This window comes from Pinus tabuliformis, chromosome 2_1 (genome assembly GCF_031772625.1).
Source record: "Pinus tabuliformis cultivar Carrire ecotype Pingquan chromosome 2_1, CPIR1, whole genome shotgun sequence".
In the NCBI taxonomy this organism is placed as follows: Eukaryota; Viridiplantae; Streptophyta; class Pinopsida; order Pinales; family Pinaceae; genus Pinus; species Pinus tabuliformis.
In genome coordinates, this window is record NC_142299.1 from 905351575 (window position 1) to 905372355 (window position 20781).

Consider the following 20781-nt stretch of genomic DNA (forward strand, 5'->3'; position numbering starts at 1 on the left):
AGCCTCTTCGTGAGTTAAACAACGTCGAAAAACTAAGTCTGCCCCCCGGCGATAAAGTGTATCTCCAATAATCTTGTATTGCTGGGATTGAAACCGAATTTTTCGACGTTCCGACTTTGAAGCTTCAGGCCGAAAGGTTTGGGTTTGGAGATAGATGATTATATCCCCGTACCACGGATCTAAAGTACTGATAAGAAACAAAGATTCATCCGCAATGGACTCCTCTGCCACAGTTTTTGTGTCAGCACGCGGGAAATCACACATCAATTCCGCAAAAACTAAGGATTTCTTAGACTTGGACTTCTCAAACTCCAAGTCGAACTCTTGCAGGATAACGATCCATTTAGAGTACTTGCCCCCTAGCAGTTGTTTTGTCAAAATATAAATCATAGGGTTGCAATCCGAAATAACTGTAGTTTTACGGAGAAGAATGTAGTGACGAAAACGCTGGACAGCTTGAACGGCTGCCAGGGCCAATTTCTCCACATGCGAATATTTTAGCTCAGTGGGGTTTAATGTCTGACTAAGATAATATATCACATGTTCCGCTCCGAATTCATCTTCTTGAACTAACACCATTCCAATGGTGGAATGCGAAGCTGCGAGGTATAAGAAGTAGTCCTGGTTGTAGTTGGGAGGATGCAACAACGGTGCATGGGTCAACGCGTGTTTAAGTGCATCAAAAGATTGTTGGGCAATCTCATCCCAAAAGAATTGAGCGTTCTGTTTCAACAACCGTGTAAAACCTTTAGTGACCTCGGCGTAATTTGGAATGAATCGGCGTAAAAAATTCGCTTTCCCTTGCAAACTTTGGAGTTGGCGCAAACTCGAAGGAGGAGGCAATTTGATGATAGCTTCGACCTTCAAGGGATCGACGCGAATGCCGGCTTTTGAAACAAAAAATCCCAGCAATCGACCCGTCTCTATATAGAACACACACTTGTGGGGATTCAACCGAATTCGATAATGCCGACACCTCATAAAGATTGCTCGTAAGTGGACAAGGTGATCAGCTCGATGTAAAGAATGAGCAGGCAAATCATCGAGGTACGGTTGCAAAATGTGCTTGATGTCATGAAATGCGTAAGACATCGCTCGTTGAAAAGTGGCCCCGGCATTCTTAAGTCCAAAAGGTAATTTGCAATAAGCAAATGTCCCCCATGGACAAATGAATGCCGTTTTTGGTTGGTCGGCAGGTAGAATATTGATTTGATTATAGCCCGAAAAACCATCCATGAAGGAAAACATTTCACTTCCGGCACAATCATCAATAATTTGATCGATATAAGGCGTAGGATAGTTGTCTTTTGGACAAGCTCGATTTATATCCCTATAGTCGATACAGATTCTTATTGTTCCTTGTTTCTTGTTGACCGGAACAATATTCGATACCCAATCCGTTAACGGGATTGGATAAATGAAACCTGCTTTCAACAGCTTCTCGACTTCTGCTTTAACCGCAGTCGCTTTCCGAGGGTGAATCTGACGCAACCGTTGCCGGACGGGTTTAGCATCCGGGTAGGTCTTTATTTCATGAACAACAATGGCAGGGTCGATTCCCGGCATTTCCTCGTAAGACCAGGCAAACACATCGCGGAATTCTTGGAATAGGGCCTTGTAAGTTCGAATTTCATCTTCTGTACATGAGGCACCTATATGAATGTTTTCCTCAATTCCAGGCTTCACTGAAATATCAATGGGAATAGTGCGAGAAATATTCCCTAAATTCAACTCTGAATCAGAATTTTTCGTTGGATTCTGAGTGTCTTTGACATATTCAGCGGTAAAGATAGATGAAAAATCATTTTCAAAAGCATCATCCTTCGGTAAAAACGAAGATCTGTGATGGAGATCTTCCCATGGTAGATCGTCTACACTTAGGATTTCGCGAAGTTGTTTGTCAGATGACACAACTTCGGGAAACGCTATCCATTCTAAGGTTGATGTGAAAAGTGATTCTTCACTGACCACATTCATTTGGTCGATTTCGGTTGAACGCGAGTCGGTAAAAGACATGACGCCTTCATAAGCAATTTCATATGGACTCAAAGGCATAGCATCACCAAATGAGTCTATCTCAGATTCAGATGGCACAATCCAAGGATCATCATAAATAATGTTGTCTGATGTAATCATATGAATTGATGCAAATGAAGGGTCTGCGTTGATTGGAGGGAAAGGAAAAGTTCCCAGTAAACCGGAATCTTTAACTAAACCTACGCCAACGTCCCTATAAGGGATTGTCGTCTTACCGACATGCTGGATACTCTTTGAAGAGGCTGGGTCGGATGAAAAGTATGTCAACTGATCAATCGTCACGATCTTACCGTTATGTGGAAACTTAATTACTCTGAAGACCGATGAAACGACCGTTGTCATAGCATATGACCAACTTCGACCCAAAAGAAGGTTGTAGTCTAGAGGGGCATCAACCACCTCCACATCCAGACTAACGGTTTTACCTTCTACCCCTATAGGCAATTCTTGTAGAATACCAAACAGACGGAACCCACAGCCATCAAAGGCCTTAAGGATGGTCGGGGATTGGTTCAACGAAGGAGAACCAAGCGATCTCCAACATTGAATCGACATAATACACGTAGAAGCTCCCTCATCAATCACAGTCCGATGAATAGGCCTATTTTTTACTATCACTGGAATTTGGAAAGCCATTTGATGGGGTAGACGCGGTGTACTATTTTCTAGATCGAAGATTATCAGGTTCGGGTCCTGAACATCAACAGCTCTGATAGCCGACAAAAGTAATTTTCGTTGTGCTGGGCATGATTGCAGCACTTCTAAAGCCGACATTGCTGAGGGTGAAACAGCTAAGTCCTCAACAATGTTGTAATTCTAGGCCACTCTCGCATGTGGATTGAAAGCAGACCTTCGAAGTACACCCTTGGCGGGCGGTTTAATTACTAAGTCTGGGTTAGGTTTTTCGATCTGTAGTGGATCGGAACCAGGAGCTGAGGTTGATGGATTAGAATGAGAAGATTCTGCTTCTTTACCATCAACAGGATTCTTACTACCATAATCTTGCGATCGAGTCGCAATCCTCACATGAGACATCATCAAAATGGGTTCTTCACTGGCAGTCGAGGAAAAACCTATCATCTTATTCTCCTGCTCTGGAAATGGATTTTTTAACACAGCAGGAGTGGGAGAACCTTTGACTATTTTCACAACCTCGGCCCGATGAGGGCAATCTCTTGTAAAATGATCCTCTTCACAAATAAGACAAGGATATCGAGGTTTGCGCTTTTCGTCATTGGTTTCCGAATTTTCCGTTTTCTCCTTCGGAGCTTTGTCTGCTTTAGCCTTCTTCTTTCCTTTCTTCTTTCCACCATTTTTTGATTTGGCCGTAGATGACTCTACAGCGTGAATATCGGCGGAAAGTTCAGGAGAAGACTCTCCTGTCGAGGAATCAGGCAAAGTGATTATAGGAGTAGTAGAAGTCTTGGAGGATTTCTTCTTGCTCTTTGTATTCACGATGCCAATCATACCATCAACGGCATGAGATCCCGAAGGAGCAGCAGCGATTTGATTCGATTTTGGAAGATTTGGAATCTTCTCGTGTAACGTACCCGACTGAGTGTAAACTAAGTCAAGGTACTGCGCCTGAGCAATGACTTGCTCTCAGTAACTACTCCGGCCTTAGCTACATCTTCAGTAATCTTCGGTAATAATGATTTAACAAACCATTCAGCTAAGATTTGGTCCGGAATAAAAACTTTCACTAGCCTTCTTCGACGTCTCCACTCATGAATGTGATCAGAAATATACGTGGACGTCGATTGTTTTAGTGAAGTTAATAACTCCGTGCCGTTATCTTATCTGACCGGCAACTGAAAGTGAGTTAAGAACGAGGTAGCTAACTGGCTGAAATTGTAAAAAGAGGCCCGTGGTAACTCAATGTACCACTTGGCCGCGAGACCAATGAGTGTACGCTGGAAAAGACGTAAGCGGATCGAATCATCCGAGATAGAATTTGAAGCACACCAGAGATGGTAAGTCATCACATGATTGGACGGATCCTCTCCAGACTTACCTTCGAACTTGGGTATATCACTGGGCAACTTATTTGGCATTGGCGGCCAGAACGGAAGATATTGAATTGGATCGTTCGTTAGGCGTGTCAAGTCTGGTAAATCCAAAGTTGCGATAAACGGTAACTGCCGGTTAGGATCTCTAAAACTCTGGGTCACAAGACCAGTCCCAGGAGGAGGATATCCAGGATAACTAGGAACAGGAGTCGCGTTAGGGATATTATATCCTCCTGGAAAACCAGGATTAACCGGACCGTACTGGGGTTGTTGAGGTTGTTGATAAGTGTACCCAGGATACGGTTGATACTGGTAAACCGGCTGTTGGACAGCTTGCCCATGTTGGTACTGTCCCTGGTACGGTTGATGAACAAATTGAGGTTGAGTAGTGACAACCGTACTTATACCAGGCTGACCTGTAGGCATCTGGACCGTGGTTTGAATCGTAGATCCAGACAACGGTAAAGATGTCTGAGGAGTGGTTGCAGAGACAGTAGAAACCGGAGCTGTCGATACTCCATAAGTAAGTGCGGCAGATGTAGCGGTAGTTGCAGCAGCAGTTTGAGATGAGGTACTAGGTGCAATTGGTGGCTGAGTAACTACCGAAGTTACAGAAGTTTGAACATTTGACTGGACAGGTTGCGGTTGCTGGGGTGGACCAGAAACTACGGGTTGTCCAGCTTGAGGTACCAACTGTATACTTGGCTGCAACACCTGTTGACCCTGTGATGGATCCCACACTATCATTCTGGGGTACTGACCCGTAACAGGTTGAGGATACTGAGATCCATAACCGGATTGAGAATAGGATTGATAATTGAAAGGTGCAGTTCCCATACCTTGAACATATGATTGACCTTGAGGTGGTTGATAACCTTGACTTGAGTATTGACCTTGAGGTTGATAACCTTGAGGTAAATACGGATACTGGGGTTGACCTTGACCTTGAGGTTGATACCCTTGAGGTTGATACCTTTGGGGTTGATACCCTTGAGATTGATATCCTTGGGGTTGATACCCTTGAGGTTGATACTGAGGTTGACCCTGGGTACATATTGAGGCTGGGGTTGACCTTGAGGCATGTATTGCACCATAGGTACATACTGACCTTGAGGTTGCCCCCCAGACACGATTTGTGTACCTTGAGGTTGGCCCCCAGGCGTTAACTGAGGCTGCCCCCCAGGCGGTAATTGGCCACCTTGAGGTTGGGAAATGGGAACTGAACCTAACATCATGTAAATGTCTCCTACACCCAATGGTATATTACCATTGTTTCCAGCTAATAACCCATGATCAATGGGTTGAGGAGATGCCCCCACAAAGGTACCAGAAAGTGATTGATACCCGGTGGGAACAGAAGGACCGCCGTGTAAGAAAGATTCAGGAGTTTGAGTAAACACGGACGACTGACCAAACATATTTACAGGAGTATAAATACCTCTAGGTGGAAAGGGAGTACGAGGTGTAGAAAAACCTACCCCTGAGTTGTCTAAATAATTGGTTAATGAAAGGTACCAAGTAGTACTTCTAGGAGGACTATAAAAGATAGATTCACGCTCCCTGAGCTCAATAGTAAGTTGATCTTCAAGGTTAGAGACACCTATTTCTTCCTTTGGAGCAAGTTCTTCGATAGAAATCAGACCAGTAGGAAGATTTTCGGTGATAACTCGTTCTACTCTTGGTGAATCTGGAACACTAGAAGTCGGAGTAACAGGTTCAGATATTTCAGGTTCTTCGCCTGTATCACTAGCAGACGAAAAACTACCAACAAGCTCAGAAACTGTAACAACTTCGAGATTATAACCTGTCTCTAGACTTTGGTAATCTGGATGGACTACCAAGGAAGACTCTCCTTCTTCAGGTGAACCTACTCTACTGCCACTAGGAGGAGTTACAAGTACCTTTAAACCTTCTAGATTATTGGGGTCGTCTCGAGGAGGTTCACCCCGAAGTCTACGGGATCTTCTCAACAATTCGGCCACAGAAACAACTTCAGGAGACTGGCCCCGAAGTCTACGGGACTGTCTCGGTAATTCCGCCACAGCTAAAAACTTTTAACTACTACACATGAAAACAAAGTAAAACCTCAAATCAAACCACCTAAAGTCTCTAAAGAACCAAACAAATTTGAATCACACACCTAAAGAATCTAGGGCGTCAAACCAAGCACAAACAGTAGCCTTCCAGACCGAAAACGCTAGTTGGAGATGAAACCCAACATCGCCGGATTCAGTACAGAAGTGGCGGGTGGAACAGTTACCCCGGCAACCTGCTTAATGAATAGACCGGCACAAGTTCCTCCACTTTAACCGTCTCGAGTGAAGTGAACCCCCCGGAAAATCCAAGTGAATCTAGCCGACGTCTGCTCCAGGTACAGTGGGATCTTCCCTCCACCGTCACCTCGGTAGAATCCTAAAGATAATGGTCACTAAGGTTACCAACCGCAACAAATGCACCTGGGGGAACAGTCTACACTCCGACAGCACGCAAGGGCAGAGTATCAAGCTCAATCCCCTTGCCGGTTCCTTGACAATAATCCAAGGTTTACCGACAAGTGACCCCTGGCTCCTCGACAATGGTTAATCCGAGGTTTACCGTTTGTAATACGTGCGTGTCTGGCGTCGTTCCCAACGAGGGAGGATTGATCCCCTCACTGGTTCGGACACGAGCTCGTGCTTCTCCTTTAAGAGGAGCTTTCCCAGAGTACAAATGAGACAATTGGATTTATTCTATCACAAGATAAGCTACTTGTTTGGTTTTGTTGTCTTGGAGAGTTAATTACTCTCCTACTCCAAGACACTAGCCTGATCTAAATTGGTGTTTCAGAGCCCTAGTAAATAAAAGTTACTAAGTTGATTTTACTTTAAGCATTAATTTTATGGTTTTTCTTAAAGAAAAAAGGTAGCGGAAGTGAAACCAATGGTGTGTAGACTCGACTCAAACCACTACAAAGATGCACCTAAGATGATTTACGCTACTTTTCTCTTTCAATGAAATTCCTAACTAAGAGAGTTGAGAAATGCAAATTTTATAGAAAACAACTTTCTTAGTAAAGACAATCAAAGAAACAATTCTCTTTATCTTTCCAAGCATACAAACATGACCACTCCTCACGTGCACGAAAAACTCTTTTTCTTTCAAAACCCTTCAAAGCTACTTGAAACAAAACTTTTCAAAGGCGATGTTTTTGTATTTTCTCTTATTTAATAAAGCATATAAATCTATTTTAATGAAAATCAATCTCAAAAGTTATAAAATCTATGAAAACTTGACTCACAAGCAAATCAAAAAGAAATTTACTCTAAGCAAACCTAACGAGGCAAAAGCCTACAAGGATGATTCTAGGTTGTTTTACTTGACCACAATCAAGTCAAGGACCAGCTAATGCAGAATCAAAAGACCAATCAAAACAAAACTCAAATCTTTTTGTTCTTTTTGTAAAATGGAATTCAATACTCAATCAACAAGCACTTCGAAATTTGCCAAAGAGATAACTCAAAGGTAAGTTGCTCTCACAGGTAGACTTTATGATAGGTCTGACTTCTAAGAAGGCTGACAAAACCAGAGAGATCTAAGGCTTGACAACTTCTACCGCCAAAGCCACTACAACACCTACTCAAAAATCAAACCCTAAGGCTTAAACTTCTATTAAATCCACTAAAACACTCAATGCTATCGAAACAAGTTCAGGTGAAGATCTTTGACAAGAGACTAATGGATCTGGGCAGTAAAACCTAAGAAAAAGCAAAATCTAAGAGGAAAAAATGTAAAAAATGGAAATTTCTTAATTTTTAGCAGGGTACGCAGGCAACCTGTTAAGCCAGGTGCGGGCCCGCTCTGTGCACACAGCAACAGTGCGTACAAGTACGCACTGTGCAATACTCAGAGGGTGCGTACTACTGAAAAAGCCAAGAAAAACTAAATTCAATCTGACCCTAATCTAACCCACCCAAATGCAAAGTCACAGAGCCAAAAACCAGAAAATAAATGAATTTTCTCAGATCAAAGTTGCATACAAAGGAAAAGACTTTCACATCAATGGAGTCCCCAGTGGAGTCGCCATTTTGTCAGGTGGAAAGAGTCAATAGTGCGGACACAACCAACCTCCCTAGGAGCCTAAGACTCTCTAGTGACAAACAAGACAAACAAGAGCAATCCTTCTCTAAACATGCATTTACTATACGAGAAATCAAGTGTTTAGATCCTACCTGTAGTCCAACGCTGTTGTAGCAGTCCAGCCTCGCTGATCCGGATGAGCTCCTCCTTCACTTCGAAACCTACATTCACTAACAATCAAACGATTAAATAGCACTTGATAATCTCATAAAATAAAACATGTTTAACACATAGACCAAGGAGTACATGAAACAACTCATAAATAACAAGTTATTGAGAAGAATGGACTCATTTGCATTAATAGGAAACAAAAGGAACAATTACAACCTGAGCCTTGGTGTTGTGCAAGTCCCTCCCAGGGTCCATCAAGAGTTCTCCTTTACTTTGACAAAGCTCACCCACTTCCAAATAGAACAAGTAAAGATGGCAATCTCTCCTCACAAGCTTCTAAATGGGAGTCCTAATTCCAGCAGCATCTACCCTTAGAAATGTTTAGCTTTCAACCTCTCCTCCTTCTGGCCCAATGCCTGTATTTATAGTGCTATAGAGGAAGTTATTCAGGTCCACCATCAATGGGATAATCCCCTCTTTGGATGGGATAGCTCCCTTATTGATGGGATAAGTTCCTCTTTGGTAGGGGTACATGAACCATCTGGAGGCGCTCAATACACGTCGAACAACCTTCTAGAATGCTCTAGAAATGACCACAAGTAACTTTTTAAAAATGAAACTTACGCATTTTGACCTTTACAGGGGTACGCACCTGCCCCTTTACATACAGAGAGTACAAGTACGCAGCTTTTGTGAACATTGAGTGTGTACCCGCAGGTAAGGTTGAGAGAACCTGCGTACCCAGAGATAAACACATTTATAAAGACTTTCTCTCTTTTTGGAGTTTGACATGGAGAGCAGAGGCATAAGACTTGCCTAAGAGGATAGCATGACTGTTGATAGAGCCATACTAACTGTAAATAGTCATGGTGACATTTTTTAGTGTAACAACATGGCATCCTTGTAATGGTGGCAGACATGTTGGAGAATGGGTGGCATCATCAAAAATAGTTCTCAGAAGAAAACTATCTTGAAGGTTATTAAAAAGTGCATAGGAAGTAAAGTCCAAGAAGTAAAATCGGAGAAATAAAAATTATCTAAAAGACACAATGGCGCTGAGGTGGCATCTCATCCAAAAATTTACTAGTCCATGTGTCAGGAAGGTGGTCCTCAAGGACTTGTCCTCTATGAGGAAACTCACCTCGGAAGAAACCTCCTTGGAATAAATAATCTCGGAATCTTTATCGAAAGTCTTTAGTGGTAAGTTCCAAGAAGAGGAAGCTGAGAAATAATTTTCGACGAAAAGCAAAGGTGCTTCACTGAGTTTTCGCTAAGAGATTAAGGCATGGAACTTCAGTATGGACCAACACTAAGTTCTAAGAATATGGAAGACCAAGGGCATGGAAGGCCGAATAAATGGTGGTTAAGGCCCTTGGGACTGGGAATAAAGGGACCCAATGGAGGTTATATGTGGCAATTCTATGTTAAAAGTGTTCTGGACGATATGATGTGTGAATAGGTCTCTAGCTTGGTCATATTTGGTGATTATGCCATATTTAGAGGTTTGGAACCAAACAAGAAGTGCATAAAGTTTAAAAACAAAGACATGGATGAGTTGGTAGCCATGATGGTGGAATGAACATATTTGGAGGTAGGTTTAGCAAATTCGCAAAATTTGGAGTTAGCCAAATTTAAAAGAAACACTGTTAAAACCTGTAAAATTCCAAAATGGTGGAAAACAATAGTTAAACTCAGTTTTTCTAATAGAGACAACAAATTAGAGATTGAAAACTTATAGTGCACATCAAGAGGACATTCCAAAATTAGAAAAATAAGAAGTTAATGAGATCAACACCTAAAAATATTAGTCAAAATTCTTTATAAATAGAATTGATTTGGTGTGTTGTTTTAGATTTTATGGTTTAGAGGTGGATGGTGGTTGATTGGTGAGTAATCATATATTGCTGAAGGTGATTTTATGGTGTTTGAAGTGAGAAATTTAATTGTTTATGAAAGGAAGTGGTATTCATGATTTGAGTTTGAAAATTGTATGAAAGATCAATCATTAAGGTCAAGCAAGTGGTAGCTTGCTAATTAGGGGTTGTAGCTCCTTCCAGTAGTGGTTCGTAAATAGTTAGGGGTTGTAGCTCCTTTCAGTGGTAACTGATAAATTAGGGAGTAGTAGCTTCTTTTTGGTTGTAGCCAAAGAGCTTTGTAGCAGCAAGTAGAAGCTTTCCCTTGGGAAATATATCGAATAAAAGTTTTGAAGAATCTATGTGTACTATTTGTGCTTCTGGTATTGATTCTTTTGATATTTATGATTTGTTTTTGAAGTAATTATTGGTGTCCTAGTATTTTGCATTAGTAAAAAAAACTTTTAAAATTCCTACAATATTGACTCACCCCCACTCACAATATTGTCCTGATTTCTAACAGAGAGAGAGAAAGAGAGAGATTTCCAACAGAGAGAGAGAGAGAGAGGTCCCATCATTAATGAGTACAAATTTCCTATCCAACCATATTTAGCAAAAACAACACTTTTACACTGAGTAAAAACCTAATAACTACCTAGAGAGAGAGAGGGAGATGAAGAGCGAGAGAGAGCGAGCGAAAGAGAGAGAGAGAGCGAGAGAGAGAGAGAGAGAGAGAGAGTAAAAACCTAATAACTACCTAGAGAGAGAAAGATAGAGAGGGATAGGGAGAGCGAGAGAGAGAGTAAAAACCTAATAACTACCTAGAGAGAGAGAGAGAGGGAGAGGGAGAGCGAGAGAGAGAGAGGGAGAGATAGGGGGAGAGAGAGAGAGAGAGAGAGAGAGAGAGAACAACACTTTTACACTGAGTAAAAACCTAATAACTACCTAGAGAGAGAGAGAGAGGGAGAGGGAGAGCGAGAGAGAAAGAGACTGAGTAAAAACCTAATAAATACCTAGAGAGAGAGAGATAGAGAGGGAGAGGAAGAGCGAGAGAGAGAGAGACTGAGTAAAAACCTAATAAATATCTAGAGCGAGCGAGAGAGAGAGAGAGAGAGAGAGAGAGAGAGATACAGAGAGAGAGAGACAGAGACAGAGATAGACAGAGACAGAGACAGACAGAGACAGAGAGAGAGAGAGAGAGAGAGAGAGAGAGAGAGAGGTCCCATCATTAATGAGTACAAATTTTCTATCCAACCATATTTAGCAAAAACAACACTTTTACACTGAGTAAAAACCTAATAACTACCTAATTAGAAAGAGAGAGAGAGAGAGAGAGAGAGGTCCCATCATTAATGAGTACAAACAAAAACCTAATAACTACCTAATTAGAGAGAGAGAGAACTACCTAATTAGAGAGAGAGAGAGAGAAAGGTCCCATCATTAATGAGTACAAATTTCCTATCCAACCATATTTAGCAAAAACAACACTTTTACACTGAGTAAAAACCTAATAACTACCTAATTAGAAATATTCAAAATAGGTGGCCTTGTAGATTAATTAACTAACTACTAAGTACCCTAAAGTACGAAAGTCAAGGTAGGACCTTGACATTACCTCCACCTTCAAAAGTAGTGTTTTCCTCAATGTTGTAGGTGTGGAAATTTTTTTAAAACCATTGTTGGTTCCTAGGTGGTGTCGTCCAACTATGTATCCTTCCACTATATTATGACTTCTCAATTTCTACATTAGTGTAATCAATCTTCTCTTGTGGCCAGTATTAGATCCCACTGTAAACAAATGGAACCATCTTCATTAAGTTCTAAAAGGATAATTTAAACTCAAAATTTTGGACCCATAACCTTATTCCAATAGGACACATGAAAACCTAAGTGAATTTGGAGTGATCCAAAAGATCCAATCGATATGTAACTTGTCCCATGTGTTGGAGAATTTGATAGGGCCCATAAAATTTGGGTGCAATCTTCTAGGAGTGCATGTCTTTAACTACTTATTGGGATAAGCTTGAAGGAACACATAGTGTGGTTCTTCAATATAATTCTTAGAGTGATGTTGATTTTCCTATTGCTTTATTCAATTTTTACCCCAAACCATATTTCGCTTAGATGTGGATAGAATGTTTCTGTAATATTGAGTAGATGATCAACACCTTGAATCTTAGATGTCCCCGTAAATAAGAATCGAATGAAGGAAGTATTTGGCCATAAATGGCTTCATATGATGACATTTTTGTGGCACTACGATAGTGGTATTATATAATAAACAAAGTGTAACAATTAAACCCATTGGTGTCATTAATCGCTATAAAACATTGTATGTTTCCAATCATTTTTTCGCCACCTTGAAAGAAAATATTTTTAGGGATGATAGTCAATGTTCATGTTCAACTATGTTCCTTGTAGTTTAACAACTTTTCCCAAAAATTTGCTAGTGAAGGTGGGATCACAATCCCACACAATGAAGGTGGGCATGCCATGTAGCTTAAAAAATGGATTCCTAATGACTTGGGAAACTATGGAGGGCATCAAAGGGTGTGGTGAGCCACAAAGGTGGTTATGTTTAGAGAGTTAGTCAACTACCACCATGATGGCTAATTTGTTGTTTGCTTTTTGTTAGTCCCATTATAAAATACAAGGGAATGTCCAAATAGATGTTGAAGCTAGTAGTGGTTGTAATGCTTGGGTATTTTTAATTATTTCAATTATGTTCTTATTTGAAGCTTCACATTTAGTGAAATAAATTATGGATGTTTATGGATGACCTTTTCATGACTTCTTAAAGAAATAATGCTTATTTAAAAGGTTTTCTAGAATAATCACAACTAGGTTTTAATTTCAACATGTCAAACCAACTAATCTGATCCATCACCACAAACGAATGAACTTGTTAAAAAAGTTATGTTTTAAATTCTCATTAATATGAATTTATCTCTAAAATCATAAACATATCTAAAATAAGCACGTAAACCCTAATTTTGTAAATTAGTTATAACTTGTACTTTTTATTGTAGTTTTAAAGTTGATTTAGAATAGTCATAGTCTATATGTTTTCTAGCCTATTTTAAAATTTAACTTGCATAGAATCTAGGAGATATTTGTTGGAATTACAAGTTTAAGTTGCAAACTCTCCACAATCCAGGTTCCTCGGATTTTTTTCAAGGTGTTGAATCCATATATGCAATCAAAAACGAATTTTAAACAATAAATATCAAGATCTAACCAAAACAAAAATTGTCGAATTATGTCCAAAAAATTTTCAGGGTGTCGTATCCTATGTCACAAGGTTCGTCAAACTTTAACCTTGAGGTTCGAATTTTGGTGAACCTTAAAAAAAATTTGAGGTTCGACGAACCTCATCGAACCTCATAGCCATCGATCAAGTCCATAGATCAAAACTCATAACTTCATGTCACAACTCGAGCTTGTAATTTATCCTTGTAGTTTCCATGTCCGTGATATCATTTTTGATGTTTACTAATGTTTATTTCTTACTATTTTATCCTATAATTCATTTGAAATTAATATATGTATATATATATATAGACGAACCTAATGGTGAATCTCATCCGAACCTCATCAAAAAATTCAAACTCAAATCGAACCTAATCATTGTTGAACCCGAACTCAAACCCAAACCATGTGACATTGGTTGAATCCATATATATGCAATCAAAAAACAATTTTAAACAATAAATATCAAGATCTAACCAAAACAAAAATTGTTGAATTCTCTCCAAAAACTCCAAAACGTATATTGTTTAGACAATGCCATTTGAATATATTTATTTTAAGATAATAATATTTATTTGTACTGTTGATAGGCATGTCTATTTTGGAATTGGAATTCCAAAATTTTAATTATAAATCATTATAAAGTGGATGGTAGGGATTCAACCCCCACAGAATATCCTATGATATTATTAGTAGTGTACACAAAACAAAAGTTGAGATTTATCTCCAAAGTAGTTATGTCATTTTTTCCTTTTTAATTAAATTGATTAATTTAAAAAATGTCTTATGAACAAGTATCATATGGAATGAGTTATGGTTTTTTCAGCATGTGGTATTGATAAGCCATGGTATTCACCCATGGTATTGTAACAAAGCTTATTTAAGATTAAGAATCTTCATGGTAAAGTGAGGGTGAATATTCATGGTTAAGAATCTTGTTACATGTTTTTTTAAATATATAAACGCTTTATTTTTATTTTTCCAAAGGAAAAAAACCATAATTTCATTCATTAATAGAAATGATAAAATTACATTTTGTATATGCACGTTATGGGCACATTCATATAAAAAGAGTTGGTTTGATACCTATATCCATATTAAAACAAAGTATAAAAAGGCATATTTTCAGTAATTATACATTATGTGGAGGGTAAACAACAATACTTCCTATAATTATGTGTTGACTAAGAACTATGAACATAATAAAACTCATCAAAATTGTTTGAAAACCCATTACATAAAATCAAGTCCTTTCAGCCCCTAAAGGTAAATCCTTGTAGGGCCTATGGTAGAAAGTTGTAGTAGTAATACCTCTCACTATTCCATTATCCCCCAATGCCCTTCTTCCATTAACATGCCTTCTTTGGAGAGGTGGTATGCTTATTCCTTTCCTTATAGATGTATGAACATGGGAAGAAATTAAAAGAAATTTTAAGCCAAATTGTTTCTTCCAAAATAGGCATGAGTAAAATATTTTTGTATTCTTGAATGTTATTGAGCCATTTTATTATCAACATGGAGTCCCCATATACTTGGATCTGAGTACATCCCTTAGCTAAAGTGAATAGGAGAAAACTTTTATAGGCTAATATTTCTAACATATTATTAGATCCTAAACCAAAACCCATTTTTACATGAGAAATTGTGAATCAGAGAGGAAAAGAATGAATCCCCCTCCACTATTATGCCTAGACTTATAAGATGCAAAATCAAAAAATCCCATGGTATAGAGTGATCATGATTTTCTGCAATAATTACCCTTAGCGAGGAAATACCTTTATCTTGAGGGAAGTGTTCTAAGATAGCTAACGCTTCAACAACAAAATCCTTAGGGATAAAAGGTTTATCATGCAATATGCCTTTGTTCCAGACCAACCATACCCCCGAGCATATGATTAATGAAAGAGATTTGAAATCACAACAAGATAGGTTGGAGATCCAAACCCTCCATGCCCCCTCCAAATATTGTTCAACCCATACCCCAGAGTGACCTATGACTTGTTAGAAAACATGCCATACCTGCTGATCAAATGGACAAGTCATGAAGAAGTGCTTTGTATTTTATTTGTCATTTTCACACAAGGAACACTAGCTAAGTCCTATAAAAAAATATTTTCGGAAGAATATCCCGAGTGGGGACTTTATTTTCCAGAAAGCACCACATGAAAAGTTTTTATTTTGCATGGCACTTAGCTTTCCATAATTCCTTCCACCGCCACTTGGTAACAACATCATCTTTGACTACCATAGAAGAGATTTATCTGAGCTTAGGGGTATAAGATCCAAACAGAGAGATGATCCAATAAAATTCATCTTATTTATCTGTCAAGTAAATGTGCTCAGTTGATATGACATTTATGCATTCATTCCATACCTCTTTAAAGTCCCCTTCTAGTCCCTAATCCTTATATGAAAGCTATCCTTGGCTCCATATCATTTTAAGAGTTGGATTAGTAATGTGGGAGATTTTAGAGATACCTATGTCTCTCAAGTGGTCAATTAAAGGGGGGAAGGAGGTGGCCTTGACCACTTCCTGGACATGTATCAAGAAAAATTCTCACCCAATCCCCTCTACCAACTTTCCATGCCAACCCTTCATATCATGAATATATTTTCTCGCAACTTGTCCACCCTCCTAATCCAATCTTCTAATGAACTTGGAGCAAAGTATTTTTTAGTGACAATGGTTGACCATAAGCTCTGATTTGAATTCAATCTCCACCCATATTTAACAACTAGGGCTTTAGAGAACAATAATATATTCTTTAAGCCCCATACTCCTAAGATCTTAGGGATAACTTGTAAAATTTCCCACTGTAGATCACCTGATAATGCAATATACTAAAGCAAAATACTTGATCTACTTCTACAAACAAACTTGTGGAAGCTTAATCGATTTTGAGCAAGATCAAATAGAACACATATAACAGAGAATGAGAAATCAATCACACATGAACATAGAAGAATACTCTGGGGAAAGCCTCAGCTAAAAACGCGGTCTCTGTATTATCATACAAGTGGAAATATGTCTGGATTACACAAATATTTAGCTCACAAGCTATCCAGCTCTCAGTACAATCCCTCAATGCTGCTCATAGACTAAATAGACACAACATATGCCTTCCTCTAGTCCTCCAAGCCTCCTATTTCCTTGTGCAGTTTCTCTTGGGTCCTCTGGCTACCACGTGCGTGAATTTACCTCTCACACAACTCAGCAAAGTCAGAAGTAACTGCGCAATCTCCAAGGAATGAATTCCTTCTGCATGCAAGAGATATCCTCAATGGAATATTCCTGCAACTGATAGTACACTGTCCCATCATCTGATCTCAACTGGGTCTCTGACTGAACTGACATGCATGAGTTATTTATGAGATAATATTCAGTTATCTGAAGTGCAATAGTTACATGCATGCATGCATTAACTAACCGAACTCACAATCAGTTCCACAAACTGTTGAAACTAATCTAACTGGACTTAACTTAGTTAACTGAGCTAACTAATTACAACTCAAAGTATAACTCATCCTAATCTCCTTAATCAAGGGATAACTTCCTCAATCAAAGGGGAAATTGTTGCATGTCTTCACATAGACATCATGTTTGATTTTCTACAACTAATTAACTCAAGATGAATTAATTAATTATTTTTCAAACAGCTGCTAAAATCAAATTCGAATTTTAATTCTCAATTTTAGTTCAGGGACTAACTAAAATTGGAATGTATCCTGAAATGCTATTTATAGCAGTGCTATTTTTAGGACTTCTATTTTTAGCATTTCTTGTTGCAATTTTCAACACTCCCTCTCAACAAGAAAGGGATTATCTGTCACCCCAATCCTGTCTCTGTGGAACTCGAACTTGCATTTTGACAATGCCTTAGTCAAAATATTTGCATCCTGTTCCTTAGTTGAAACATACAGCAACAACTTGATCCTCTTCACCACACAGTCTCGAAGATGATGATACCAGATATCGATGTGCTTGGACCTGTCATGAAATATAGGATTCTCAGAGAGTTTGATACAACTCTAAATATTGCAATAGATCACAGTTGGATCCATCCTCTAACCAAACAATCCAACTAGAATCTTCTACATCCAAATCGCCTCACATGCTGCTTGACTAGCAGCCATGTATTCAGCCTCTGCTGAGCCAAGTGCAACTGACCTCTGTTTCCTACTGTACCAAGAAACTGCAGTTGAACCAAGGTTGAAGATTCCTCCTGAAGTGCTCTTCCGATCTGATGGAATCCCTACCCAATCTGCATCTATGAAGCCCTAAGGCTTCACTCCCTCTGTCTGTTTGTACCAAAATCCATACTGATATGTGCCTTTGAGGTATCTCAGCACATGCTTCGCTGCCTTCCAAAACAACTTGGTAGGCTAAACCATAGCTTGACTCAGCTGGTTCACCGCAAAGCACAAATTTGGTCGTGTGTTCACTAGATACGTCAATGAACCCACAAGCTGCCAATAAGCAGTAGCAGCTACTACCTCACCTGAAGTAGCATCCTCCTTCCTCTAGTTACCAGCTAGAGGAGTCTACATGGGTTTGCACTTCTACATGTGGAATCGCCTAAGTATCTCATTGGCATACTTTCCTTGAGACACAAACACTTCCCCATCCTTCTGCCACACTTCCATGCCTAGAAAGTAGTGCATAAGACCCATGTCTTTCATCTCGAACTCTCTTGCAATGTCCTCATTGCAAGACTTGATCAATTGATTATCACCTGTCAATATCAGATCATCAACATAAAGAACAATGATCAATGGATTACCTTCTACCATGATGTGGTAAATGTTCGCATCTGCTTCATTCTTGGTGAAGCCCAACCCAGTGAAATAGTTGTCGATCCTGGTGTACCAAGCATGAGGTGCTTGCTTCAACCCGTACAAAGCCCTCTTGAGTCGGCACACATGCGACTCACAATCGAAGTTCTCAAAACCTTTCGGTTGCTCAATATACACCTCTTCCTCAATCTTGCCATTGAGGAACACAGTCTTCACATCCATCTAATGAATCTTTCAACCCATCTGAGCTGATAGTCCCAACATCGATATGATAGATGAGTAACTTGATACAGGAGAAAATGTCTCATCGTAGTCGATCCCCTCAACCTGTGAGAAACCACGGGCAACAAACCTTGCCTTATGTTTCTCAACACTGCCATCAGCTGCTTGCTTTACCTTGTAAAGCCATTGGGAACTCACTACTGACTTGTCCTCTGGTCTTGGGAGAACATCCCAAACACTATTCCAAACGATGGAGTCATACTCCTCCACCATAGCATCAACCCAGACTGGTTGCTACACTGCTTCCTTAAATGAAGAAGGTTCAGTCTCTACACACTCCCCAACTAGGGCCATGTAACTAGTGTACTGCTCGGGTGACCTCCTCTGTCTGCACTGAGAAGATGGATGTCCCACATTCTCTCTCACATCCAGCATCAACCTGTCAGCTTCCCTTGAGAGTTTTCGCCCATCTCTGGAAGACTCCGCATGAGTGGATGTCTCCACTCCTGGATCCTCTGCATGCGGCTGCTCTGCATTAGTTTAAGGCTCCTCCTCCTTAGGCTGCATGGTTTTCTACTCATTGAACTTCAGATCTTTGCGTACCACTGTCCTCTGACTAGTAGGCAAGAACACCTGATAGTTGTGGGGTGTATCAGTGTACCCCACAAGTATCCCCAACTCAGCTGTTGGATCTAGCTTCTTCTAGGCATCTTTGGTCACATGGTAATAAATCGATGATCCAAAGATCCTAAAGTGACTCACATCTGGTCTCTTCCCGGAAAAGGCCTCCATTGGTGTCTTCATTCCTAGTATATGATGCGGGCTTCTGTTCTGCAAGTATACTGTTGTATTGCATGCCTCAGCTCACAAATGAAGTGGTAGGCTTTGGTCATGCAACATCGCTCGAGCATAGAAGTCCTTAAACTGTTGGGAGACATACTCTCCACCATTGTCGCTACGCAAGGCCCTTATTTTCTTTCCAGATTCTTTCTCTACCAAGGCTTTGAACTCACAAAACCTTGAGAAGGTTTGATCCTTCTTCTGCATAAAGTAGATCCAACATCTACGAGAAAAATCATCAATAAAAATAACATAGTACCTTTGTTTAGCGGTGGAGGCTGTAGAGAATGGTCCACACACATTTGTATGAACTCACTCCAGGATTTCTCCAGCTCTACTATCTCGATCCTGAAAGTAATATTTCGCATACTTACCTAAGGTACAACCTTTGCATGTATCCATTTGCTCCAGTTTTACCTTGGGAAGTTTGGTAGAAATCTACCGCATGATCTTCAAGGCCCCATGGTGCAAGTGGCCCAATCTTCTATGCCATAGCTCGCCAACATCTTGGCTCTGCACAAACTCTGCTTTGGAACTCAATGCAGCACAGTCATCTACCTCTAGCTTGTAGAGATTCTTTACTCGAATTCCAATCCTCTTGGTCTGTCTAGTGCCGATATGCCTCATCAATGCCTTTCGTTTACTAAAGACTACATCATAGCCTTTGTCTTCCAACATAGTGATAGACACAAGATTCTTCTTCAGACTCGGCACATACTTTACATCAATCAGGGTGAGAGGAGCTCCATGCTTCCTCTGAAACACAACCGTACCTTCACTTGAAACATAGTACTTTCCATCATCGCCCATCTCAATCTACATATGGAGGTCCTTCTCCTCCAAGGTACTGAAAAGATTCTTGTCGCTGGTCAAGTGGAATGAAGCTCCACTGTCCAGGTACCAAACGCACCCCACTATCGATGAAACCATACATGCGATGAGGGTGAAATCCAATTCGAACTATGAGGCTAGTGCCTCACCATATGATCCCTTCAAGGATCCCTTCTTGGATTTCTTCTGTGGACAATTCGTAGCATAATGGCCCACCTCATGACAATGAAAGCATCTCACTTTTGATTTGTCAATCTTCTTCCCACCATGGGAAGAACTGGATTTGGAATGGGATGCATTCCCTTTCCCTTTCCTCACCTTCCTCACTAAGGCTAGATTTTCTTCATCATCTTGCTTTGATGAAGATCCATCTCTGGTGCTTCTCCTTATCTCCTCCTGCATTAGATCCGACCAAAGTCATTCCTAATCTGGCAGTTTCTCTCTTCCATTTACCAAGTCTTGGTAGCTATTCCAGCTCTTAGGAAGACCAAGGAGATCAAGACTCACCATGTCATCATCGGTTGTCGTGATCCCTACACTTCCAAGCTCATCCATGCAGGTGGTGAGCTTGTTCATATATGTAGAGATCGTGTCGCCCTTTTCATACTTGATATTCCAAAGCTTGTCTTTCAGCACCAGCTTCCTATGATTGTTGTTGTTCTGATATAGATCCTTCAATGTTTTCCACATTGAAAATGATGTCCCCTTCCCATGGAGAC